The sequence below is a fragment of the Chiloscyllium plagiosum genome, chromosome 1, assembly GCF_004010195.1.
Source record: "Chiloscyllium plagiosum isolate BGI_BamShark_2017 chromosome 1, ASM401019v2, whole genome shotgun sequence".
Taxonomy (NCBI): Eukaryota; Metazoa; Chordata; class Chondrichthyes; order Orectolobiformes; family Hemiscylliidae; genus Chiloscyllium; species Chiloscyllium plagiosum.
The window spans coordinates 101,990,108-102,003,086 of NC_057710.1; positions in this window are offsets into that span (position 1 = coordinate 101,990,108).

A 12,979-nucleotide genomic window follows, 5' to 3' on the forward strand; every position below is an offset into this window, starting at 1 on the left:
CTGCAGTATAACACTAAATATGACAAGAATGGCATTTTTTTCAGTTTAATTAAAGAACACTAATTGTAATGATGTGCCAATGGACCTCTTGATGATGAAAATTTGCAGTTGTGAAATTAATTACTTTTCTAGAGTAGACCCAGTGCCTGTGGAGAGCTTGGACCCTTATGAAGCAACTAATTAATCTCAGACAGCTACGACTGTGGTATGTCATTTTAACATAATCAACTTTTAAGATTTAACTGTCCTTGTGGATTGTTTCGAAAACCTACCGGCAAACCAGTTAAACTTCAGCTACACTTTTATATTTTTCTCTACGAAGTAAAGAATGAGAGAGACTGGGTGGTGGAGTAGATAAGCAATTTGTCCTTTCACTTTGAGACCTGGCTTTGCAGTCAGGTTTGTTTGATAACAAGAAAGCATTCTCTTCATGTGAACGCAAGAATCCTTCAAGAAGTGAATTTTGGCTGTTCCACATGAAGATTCAGATCAGAAACAGATTGCCAATTTCCGACAGAAACACACGATGTAGGAGTATAACATTTTAGAATATTGTTGTGGGTCTAGCAATGATGATCATTTAATTAGAATATTAAAGTAAAAGGAATATTCCAGGAAAATAAAGTTAGATAAAAAGGTCCAGGACAACTAAGTACTTTTATTTAATTTAGAACATATTTAGAGCCAATGTATGGAGCATTGGGGGTGCTAAAATTAGCACCTAAACATTTCATTCCGTTTAACATTATTACGGGCTGCTGTAGTAGTAGACTCTACATGGAGGATCAAAATAAGTATTTAAATTCTCTTTCTTGGAATTCATGCTCACTTATTTAAAGAATATGGATTGACCTTCCATCCCAACATCTTTCAGGCCACTATCCCAAAAGTATGAAAAGGAGACAGATTATACAATGGTTAAAGTTAAAAATTACTCAACACCAGGTAATAGTCCAACAGGTTTATTTGGAAGCACAAGCTTTCAGAGCGCTGCTCCTTCATCAGGTGGTTGTGAAGCAGGATCATAAGACACAGAATTTATAGAAAACAATTAATGTCATGCAGCTGAAATGATACATTGAACAAACCTCGTTTCAATATATCACTTCGTCACCTGATGAAGGCGTAGCGCTCTGAAAGCTTGTGCTTCCAAATAAACCTGTTGGACTATTACCTGGTGTTGAGTGATTTTTAACTTTGTCCACCCCAAAGCAAAACCAGCTCCACTAAATCATGCATAATGTTTGCAATTTGTACTGCTCAAATTAATATCAAACAAGTGCAAAGTAATAATAGAACCATCACATATATTTGTTTATCCATAACTGTCTCCTTTCTAATTCTTCCATCCATCTTTGTTGATAGATTTCTTCTCATATAACTATTCTATCTACTTCCTCTCTATTTTCTGCCTCTCAGAGAGGACAGACAGCACTGAGAAAAGGGGTGGCACGGTGGCTCAGTGGCTAGCACTACTGCATCACAGTGCCAGGGACCCAGGTTTGATCCCAGCCTTGGGTGACTGTCTGTGTGGAGTTTGCACATTCTCCCTGTGCCTGTGTGAGTTTCCTCTGGTAGTTCCAGTGTACTCCCACAATCTAAATACATGCAGGTTAGGTGAATTGGCCATGTTAAATTACTAATAATGTTAGGTGCATTAGTCAGGAGTAAATGTAGTGAAATGGGTCAGGGTGCGTTACTCTTCTGAGGGTGGTGTGGATTTGTTAGGTAAAATGGCCTGTTTCCACACTGAAAGGAATGTAATTAAGTAAACGTGAAGGGTCAGATTAAGGAAGAGTGTCAGCAACACTGTTTGACTCACAAAGAGGTGTTAAAAATATTATTTAAATTAGTCTGTTCAATGATGTTATGATACAAATCTGTGACAGGTAAGACCTGAACCCAGATCTTCCATCCCAAAGGTAGGGACAGCACCATTCCATCACATGACACCTTAAGTTATTTTTAAATAATCTTTTCAGACATACCCCTCTCAGGTATGTGGGATTTGAAATTTAGCTTTCTGGTCTGAGGTAGACATACTCCCATTGTGCCATAAAAGTGACTAAAACTGTTAATGTTCAATAACCATCAAACTAAAGATTAAATATCACTTATGGGTGTGGGACATGTTATTGTGTTAACCTTTCAATCTGTGCACAAGTGACTTGATGTTATTGAAGGCATGGTGGTGCAAGCTCTTTAGATCCTAAATCTTCTGAGGTGCAATTCTATCAGCAATTGATAATCTGATAACGTAATTCCCTACTTACTCGAGCAAAACGCTGTAAGCTGAATAAAATTCATGAGATAGGATCAGTTTCATGGTGGAGATGGGCTCCAATGTCTACCTGAGCACTTCGATTCACTGTTCCAATGGAGAAAGAGAATATAGTTGCATTGGCATGGAAAGAAAATTGAGAAACGTGTTGCCAGTTTATGGATAACTTTTTCTGGGACGGCATTCTAGCTGAATCTCACCAAAAGCACAAATTGATGCCTTCTTTGTCCTTCTGAGCCCACACGGGGAAGTTGCACACTTACAGAGCCATTCACCTCTGCCAGGTAGCCACAAATCTCCTTCGGGCTGACAGGAAAACTGCAGCCAGGCCCCACTTTAATCACAAAACGCATTATTCATATTACTATGAAGGAATCCATGTAAAGAACTGATCAAGGGTCACATTGTCAAAGGGTAGCACTGATGGAGTGCCACATTATGGGAAGGTCAGTACTGAAAGAGTATGATAGCTTATAAGAGTTAAACAGTTATTATTCTATAAATAAAGAATGGTAAGAACTTATAAAAGATTATTATTCATGGACAGTACCTAACTACACATCCTGGCTTTTTTAAATTCACTCATGGGGTGAGGGCATCACTGGCTATGCCAGCATATACTGTGTTGCCCATCCCTAATTGCTCAGAGGGCAGTTAAGAGCTAACCACATTGCTTGTATAGCTTTGTGTGTTTTTGTGGAAAAAATGAGAATCCCTGATGATTAAAACATGCATCCCAAAATTGCAAACCAGCATATGATTTTGCTCACAATTCAGGACGATGAAATCAGCGCATACTGATAATCCGAGACCACACTCACCTGGATTCTTACAACCTAGAACCATGTTATGACTTTAAAATGTGGATGCCCAGACTAATGGAAAATAGCTATTATGAGTCCATTCAGTCTGACTCTTCCAGAATCAGGGGATCCAATATTTTATGAAGGATTTGATAAATGTTCGAGAATCAAAGAGGTCTAATTTTAAAGTAGAAATTAACAGTGATTGGCAAAGAATGAACAAGATCATAATTGAGAAACCATCACTATACAAAAGAAATGAGCTATGCAGTCTCAAAATAAACATTATGAACATTGAGAACAAATGCAAAATTTTCCGATTCACTTAAATTGCTCAGGTATATTTCAAAAGTTAATGATATGACCACTGAAATAAATCTCTTCCTAACTGAGGAATCTCTTCCTAACTCTTGATAACTTTGCAGTTCTCACATGGGTTATTAAGCTAAATATTGCATTAATAATTGATGCATATGCTGCTTAAAATGTTTAATTGTAACAATAATTGAAATTTAAATTAGAAATATGAACTAGAATGAAATCATGTTTTCTCTTTTTTTCTGAATACTGTTTAACTTTGCAATTGACTGTCTCCATGTGACTTTGAGTCGCACGTTGAGTTCTCCAATAAAATTCTATGTTTTATAGTTTATATTTTTGTATCAGTAAATCAAGAATCTGACTCTATATTCTCTTTGATCAGGGAATACATTACTGTGATGTAACCCAGACCCAATAATATTTAAGATATATTGTAATCTATCTTCAACTTGCTAAAAAGACTCTGGCTAAAGGACAGTAGTGGTCTCATGAAATTCCTTTCCTGTAAGGCAAGATGGATCAGTGTTAAATGAACTTAACATCTGTATGTAAAAGGGGTTAGAATAATTAGGCACCATATTAGTATAAAAATGTAATGTTCCTACTTCTTTCAGTTGGAGGTGTCATCTGTCAGCAGAACTCTGCTGGTTAGTTTAAGAAATGTTGGAAAGGTCAAATGCCAAATGGGCAAGTAACAGTGATAATTTCAAATATTCACCTGTCTGTTTTGTGTCCCTAAGACAAGATTAAAACTAATTATGTTAGTTGAGGTGCTGTGGAATCATTAATTATTACTAAGAGGTTTTTGATCTTTTTACTGTCTGGGGATTTTCTCACAGTTGCTCTCCTTTTTATCGGAAGAGTTGGGTGGAGACTAGAATAACATGCATGCTGATAAATTGTTTTTTTTTGCTGAACTTCTGGTGAAATTAAAACACTGAAGCAGGAACAAGGTACAAAGAAACTCCCAGCTGGAAGCACAGAAATAGCAAGACACCATACCCAACAAGAAAAGGAAATTGGATTCTATGCTTTGTATGTCATTTGAACAAGTCTCGGAACTGGCAAAAGATCTAATTATTGTCAGGCTTCATTTTAAAGTATGATGAGGGTACCCCTACATTGCAATCTCACTCATACTCAACTTTAATTTTCCACAAGGCACTTTCCACACCATAGACTTTGGTCCATCTGATAGATCAGTTAGTGAACATGTCTTCATTTCCACCAATAATGCAGTCAGGTTCCAGGCTATGAAAATGCTTCTTATTTGGAGTTCATGTGTTTAATAGCAAAAGATAATATTGTGGTTTAGATATTAAATGCAAATCGCATGGTAAAAGGCCTAGCATAATGAAAAGACGTAGGGAAAAAAACAGAAAGTACATGAATGGAAAATATGGACAAGTTTACAAAATGAGAACCTCAAACACAAATGGCGATTTAAAGCATTCCTGCTGGAGATGAGGGAAAGAGGGAATGCCTGAAAATTTATGGACCCCAAGGAGTCTAGCTCAGAGGAGGAAAGTGATCACACAGTAAATGTTAAAGTATTGGGCCAATAGGAGAAGTTTAATGCCCTTCGGTAATCTAAGTATCATAAGGGCTTTCCTTGATAAGTACAGCCTCCTGATCCACTGCTGTTCAGGTAGGTTTAAGAAATTGACTCTTTAGGTTATATTTTTGTGGATCTAGCTGATCACACATGGAGTATGAACTGATGAAGAAATTAATGCTGAACAGTGCACTTTAAGATCCTGCTTTTGTTTCGGCTTTTGGACATTTTCACGAGTCAAATGACGAGCAAGCCCCAAAATCCAACAGGTCTAGGACGAAATTGCCAGCATTGTTGCTTTAGCGTCTCCAGTAAACTTCTGTCTTTCAGTAGGGTTACCAAACATTCGTGGCTGTCCAGTTTTATACCAACTATAAGAGGCATGAAACCTGGAATGGAGGTGGGAAGTATTTCAAAGGTAAATGTAATGGTTTTAAATTCTTCACAGTGCATCATGAAATCTGACTCAGTGGAATGGGCCTTGAAAACGCTGTAATTTGCAAGATTTAAATACTCATTGAACAATGGGTTTGCTTGATTGTTACTTCTGGCAACTGACTAACAAGTAAAATATCAACATTGCAAATCTGAAAAAAGTATTTTTTTCAAAATAGAATAGAATTCCTGCAGTGTGGAAACAGGCCCGTTGGCCCAGCATGTCCACACTGACCCTCTGAAGAGTATCCCACCCAAATCCATTTCCCGACCCAACTATCTACATTTACACCCGACTAATGTCCCCAACATACACATTACTGAACACTACCGGCAATTCAGCATGGCTAATTCACCTAACCTGCACATCTTTAGATTGTGGGAGGAAACCAGAGCATCTGAAGGAAACCCACGCAGACACGGGGAGAATGTACAAACTCCAAACAGACTGTCACCTGAGGTGGAAGCTAACCTGGATTTCTGGCACTGTGAAGCAACAGTACTAACCACTGAGCCACTGTGCCACCCCTGATGAGTTCAAGAAGTCCACTTCATAAGTGTAGTTCATAAGCCCTATTAGAATAGTAGGAATCCATTGAATGGCCCATACAACTTAGAGTCATAGTCATAGAGTTGTACAGCATGGAAACAGACCTTTCAGTTCAACTCATCCATGCCAACTAGTTATCAATCACACGATTGAAAAGCTAGCCGAGAATGATAAATATGGAAACGTTTCCTATTAAGTCTATTTTTTACCTCAGACATCTGTTTCAATAATAGCTCTGAGGTCATTTTGTTGCATGGGGAGGTTTTTTGGGATTGCAATTCAAATAACTAGTTGTTTACGTTGTTTGCAGAATGACACAATGATTTTGCAAATCTGTTTATTCACTTCTGAAGTTTCTTCCTCTGACCATGTGGTCACTGGTGAGAGAACAGTAAAGAAGGTTACCTCAGAGCAGAATGGAATCTTGATCAAATGGGCTAATGAGCTGAGGATGGCAGATGGAGTTTAATTTAATCAGATAAACGTGAGGTGCTGCATTTTGGAAAGGCAAATCAGGGTAGGACTTACACACTTAATGGTAATGTTTTGGGGACTGTTGCTGAACAAAAAAACCTTGGAGTGCAGGTTTGTGCTTCCTTGAAAATAGAGTCACAGTTAGATAGGTTAGTGAAGAAGGCATTTGGTATGCTTTGGTTTATTGGTCAGAGGATTGAGCATAGTAGTAGGGAGGTCATGTTGTGGTTGTACAGGACATTGGTTAGGCCACTTATGGAAAATTGTGTGCAATTCTGATCTCCCTCTTATCGGAAGGATATTGTGAAACTTGAAAGGGTTCAGAAAAGATTTACAAGGCTGTTGCCAGGGTTGGAGGATTTGAGCTATAGAGACAGACTGAATAGGCTGGGGCTGTTTTCCCTGTAGTGTCAGAGTCTGAGGGTGAATTTAGAGAGATTTATAAAATCCTAAGGGGGAATGCATAGGGTAAACAGATAAGGTCTTTTCTTGGGGTGAGGGAGTCCAGAACTAGAGGGTGAGAGGTTTAGGGTGAGAGGGGATAAATGTAAAAGAGACCTAAGGGGCAACTTATTCACGCAGAGGGCGGTGTGAGTATGGATGAGTTGCCAGAGGGTATATGAATAGAAAGGGTTTTGAGGGATATATGAATAGGAAGGCTTTGGAGGGATATGGGCCAAGTGTTGGCAAATGGGATTAGAATAGGTTACGATAACTGGTTGGCATGGATGAGTTGAACTGAAAGGTCTGTTTCCATGCTGTACATCTCTATGACTATGACTCTAAGTTGTATGGGCTATTCAATGGATTCCTACTATTCTAATAGGGCTTATGAATTACACGTATGAAGTGGATAATGAATGACAGGACAAAGGTGAGTGAAGTAAATGGGTAATGAGGTTAGGGGTAATGTGGTGTTGGGAAGAGAACTAAGTTGGTTAGAATTATAAATTTCTATAGGTTGTAAGTTGTGTAAGATGTAGATCAATCTTCAACATCACTTCCATTTCCATTGGAAGAATAAGGCCCGTTTTGTTTTGTTAGAAGATGCAGCAGGACTTTTACCTGCCTGCTGTGACATCACCTCACCTCCACCACCAACTTGAGCATGCCACTAGAGGCAGATAAAAGCAGCTCCAGGCCAAATAAAGATGAGGCCATTAGAAAATCCAATTCTCCAGCAGCCCAAGATAATGACCTGGGAAAGATTATTGGCAAAGATTTTAAAAGTATGCACTTTTCCCTTGTATAGTCCTCTTTATGATAGGACTGGCTATTCCCTATTCTGGCACCTCTGTCTACACGCTGTGGGATCATTGTTTTCATTTTGATCGTCTGAACAGAACTATCCTACATCAGACTATCAATTGCAACAGTCAATCTTCATAGCTGTGCAAAACGTGTTTATGTGAAGTAGCTAGTTTCTCGTTACATTCTATAATCCCCTTCAGAATCTGCAAATTTGACATCCATACCAATCATCCTTGAAAACGTACAATTATTATCTTTTAAAATCTTTGCCAATAATCCTTCCTAGACCTCCCACCCTTTAAGCTCCTCTCTCTTCTAATAGACCATACCTCCTTGATTGAAACCAGTTTCCAATTGCCTTATAATATTGCTAAATTCTTTCAGAGATTTCAGTTTTAATGAAAGCTTTCACATCATGTGCACTGCATTCAAATGCTCAATAATGTAAAGCTAATTGTCTCTTCCTGAGCTGGGAACCGATCACTTATTACTGAAGGAGATTTAGGATTTCAATGCAAAAATAACTGATATGAACTTTACACTCCAAACAACTGCAATGAAATCTTAGCGTGGGCAGCTGAAGATTATAATTTATAGCTTGGTTGATCTGCTGAAATTTTATGAACCATTTATTCCATTACTGCGTGGTTCTTTTCACACACCCTATTGCTCAAAGGGTTTTTTGCTGTCATATTCATTACCATTATGTCCATATTTGTACACATATATCTAAATTCATCATGAGCAAATCCTCATATGTCATTATTAGTGAGAAATTTTGCTGGTTTTTCAAGTCCAATTCCTATTCATCTTTACCTTATCTTTTACACAATTATTTTCTTATTTTTATGATAACCATTTTCAACTGAAAAATCTGGTTGGTAGTTCTACAAAATGTAAAATTATTTTTTTTTATCCCACACCATTAAATCCACTACCTTGTTGAAATGTGTCCCACTTAGTGAAACCCTCTCTCACTAGTATCCTCACGTACGGATGAGGAAGGACACCACTTCGACTTGGACAACACTTTCATCCTAGGACAAGCCAAACAAAGACGCGCATGAGAATCCCTAAAAGCATGGCATTCCAACCGGAACTCTATCAACAATCACATCGAGTTAGACTCCATCTACCACCCCCTGAGAAAAGGAACAGGAAGTGACTTCACCACAAGAAATAACATCACCACAGGAAATGACATCACCAGCCCAAAGAAACCCAAATATATAAATAGAAAGTAGGAATTTTCAGCGTTGCTTCGCCTGGGGCCCACTGAAGATGTTACCGCGTAGGGTAACGAAACGTCTGGAAATGAATCTTGCAGCTCAGTGAGCAAATCTACAGCCAAAACCTCAACCTGAGCTATAAATCTTCTCAAATCTTGCTAAAATCTCACATTTATCACTTATCTCTCGGATCAAATTCAACTCACTCTTTCTGAAATTGCCAAAAACTGACCATGCCTCATAAGCAATTAATAAATTAGCATTTTGATAGATGCCACAGGTTAAGGATAGGTTTGAGTCCAAATAAAAGCTTCACTAGTCAGATTTTTATTCCAACTCACAGTCCACAACATCTAAAACATTGGATCTCCATATTTCTACCCAGCTCTCTTCAAAATACATATTTTATAATCAACCTGTTTAGATACGTTATTACATACCTCTAGAGGAGGATGGGACTTGAACCTGGACCTCCTAGTTCAGAGGAAAAGACACTATCATTAAATCACAAAGCTTGTTCACTTTGGCTTCAATATATATATGCGAATTAACCTGTTCAGAGATTTTATGAGACACCGCAGGAGCGATTGGAACTTGAACCTAGGACTTCTAGCCCAGATGTAGGAACATTACTACTGTACCATAACAATTTGCTCTAAATATAATTGGTATTTTCTAATTAAACTGCTTTGGAATGGTATTATACACTTCTGGAGCAGGTGGGATCTGAGTCACCTGGGTCAGAGGTAGGGTCACTACTACTACACTACAAAAGTTTGTTCACTTAAAAACATCCCTTAATTATGTATAACCATTGCCAATTCCCTAATTACATTCAGTCTCATGTATTTCTGTCAGACCCTATTAAGATGTTAGCAGGATGTTAACTTCACTAATTACAGAGTCATAGAGATATACAGCATGGAAACAGACCCTGTGGTCTAACCCGTCCATGTCGATCACGTATCCCAACCCAAACTAGTCCCACCTGCCAGCACCCGGCCCATAATCCCTCCAAACCCTTCCTATTCATATACCCATCCAGATGCCTTTTAAAATTTGCAATTGTACCAGCCTCCACCACTTCCTCTGGCAGCTCATTCCATACGCTTCACACCCTCTGTGTGAAAAACTTGATCCTTAGTTCTCTTTTATATCTTTCCCCTCTCACCCTAAACTTATGCCCTCTAGTTCTGGACTCCCCCACCCCAGGGAAACAAATCTTGTCTATTTATCCTATCCATGCCCCTCATGATTTTATAAACCTCTATAAGGTCATCCCTCAGTCTTTCACGCTCCAGGGAAATCAGACCCAACCTATTCAATCTCTCCCTTAAGCTCAAATCCTCCAATCCAGGCAACATCTTTGTAATTATTTTCTGAATCCTTTCAAGTTTCACAACATCTTTCCGATAGGAAGGAAACCAGAATTGCACGCAATATTCCAAAAGTGGCCTAACCAATGTCCTGTACAGCCGCAACATGATCTCTCAACTCCTGTACTCAATACTCTGACCATTAAAGGAAAGCATACCAAAAGCCTTCTTCACTATCCCATCTACCTGCGACTCTACTTTCAAGGAGCTATGAACCTGTACTCCAAGGTCTCTTTGTTCAACAACACTCCCTAGGACCTTACCATTAAGTGTATAAGTCCTGCTAAGAAATGCTTTCCCAAAATGCAGCACCTCGCTTTTATCTAAATTAAATGCCATCTGCCACTCCTCAACCCATTGGCCCATCTGATCAAGATCCTGGTGTAATCTGAGGTAACCTTCTTCACTGTGCACTTCACTGCCAATTTGTCACCTGCAAACTTACTAATTATACCTCTTATGCTCACATCCAAATCATTTATATAACTGACGAAAAGTTGAATGGCATGAACACATCATGTGCCAACCAATTATTCTTCTCCTTGTATCAGTGAACTGTACTCAAATGTTCCATGTCATATTCCTTTCTGCCTATTTAATATGTGTATTACGTCTGAAGTACTGCTTTTTAATAAAACTAAATAAGTCTCTCTCTACAGCTGCTACCTGACCCACTGAGTATTTCTCACATTTTCTGCTTTCTATCAGATTTCCATTATCAACAATACTTTTTGTTTATTTCAGATTTCCATTGTCCACATTAATTTTGTGCTTGTTTTAGTGTTTTCAGGAAGTCATTGTCATAGGTCCGATAGAACTCTGTTCTCTAAGTACTGACTCGATCTCTTTCTAAAGTTACTGGAGTTTGAGGCTGCTACAGACAGTTCACAATTTTGGTGTCATATTTGATCAGGAGCTGACCTTCTAACTACACATCCATGATCTATTTCAATATCGTAATATTACCACCTGTTTCTGAAATTCTCATCATTGCCCTTGTTAGGTGTGGGGTGCTTATTCCAGTGCACCCCTGTTCAGCTTCAATGTTTCTACACTTTGTAGAAAGTCATCAAAAATCTGCTGCCCATGGCTTTATTTGTATTATGTCCAATTGAACAATTCTCCCTATCCTTGCTGACCTAAATGGGAGCACCACAATTTTATGATATTTGGAGGCTTCAGTTTCAAATTCCTCCACAGATGGGTCTTTCCCTATCTTTGCAATCTTCCCCCTCAGCCCCATAACTTTTGAGGTCATGGCTCTTCTCTAAATCTAGTCTCCAGAGAATACCTGAATTTAGCATTCCACTATCAGTGGTTATGTCTCCTGCTGCAAAGATCCTAAACTTTTGCATGTCTAACCTAAATTGCTCCATCTCTCTAAATCATTTTTTGTGCTTTGAGGCACTCTTTAAAAACTACCTCTGCAATAAAACTTTTGGTCATCTGCCTGAATGTCTCCTTTTGGGACTAAATGTCCAATTGATTCCAATGTCCAATGGTAATGCTCTTATGAAGTCCTGAATAGTTTGTTATGTTAATAAAATTGCTATACAAGTCAAAGTAATTATGTTTAATTAGCTGCCATTTGTCTTCCAGGAATATCCATCAGATGATCTGCCGTCTGAGGACATTTTCTGTTGTCATTTTTACCTGCTCATCTTCAACATTTGCTCTTGCTGTCACATGTATGATGGGTATCTACTGAAACTGGCTTGTACTCACATTTCCTTCCTCAGAAACTGTCTTTGATTCTGATTTACTTCAAGTGGATTCCAACTTAAATCTCATTTTCATGTTTCAGATTGCATACATTTCTATGATTTCAATGATCTTCAAACTCTGCTCCTGTCACCTCCTGGGATGCATGCTCAGTGTCATCTTTGCACAGGTTTAACTTTTTCTCTTGAAGTGCTGATGCAGTCTTTGTCAGAGTTATTGTGGTCTGCAGGACCACTTCATTTTTTGTTTCATGATTTTTGTCAAATTATTTTTAAAAATTTATTATAGTGGAAAGGATTGCAAATATCATTAAATCTTGGATATTAATTTGCCTCCAAGACATCCTACTACACCACTTCCTTCAGAGCCATTCCTCCTTCTTATTTCATACTGCACAGTGTTTCCATTTTCTCTTCTCACCTTCCCTTCCTTGACCATGAATGATCAGTCCTCAGCTTCACCCCCAAACATCCCAGTAATGATGTATTTCGAGCACAACACAATAGTGAAATTGTTTTCTGTTGCATTGATCTTTGCAGACATTTCTTTGGTCAGGATTATTCCTCATACAGTGATCCCTTTCTCACAGCTCCTGACCTCTCACTTCACCACTGCCTTTCACTATCTCTAAAGCTGTTCATTAGAAATAGCTGGTATGACATTAACTACATCATCTTTTCCAATCTTCATACTCACTGCGATTCAATTCCCTCTGAATTTGTACTGGTCTGTTTTCCTAGATCCATCGAATAATATTGTCAAGGCAGGACTACTGCTGTTTTGATAAGAGATCTCTGCTTTTCTATATCTGGATCACTTCATTTAACACAAAATTAAATAATTGTGCACAGTTATTCCTGCACAACCACCAACAACCCAGGACATCACCCTTCCCAGTGAAATAGTCGGTTGGGACAATATCAATAATAAAACTGGTTGCCTAGCAGTGATTTAAAGCAATGTGGAGTGTTTTCTGGTTTAA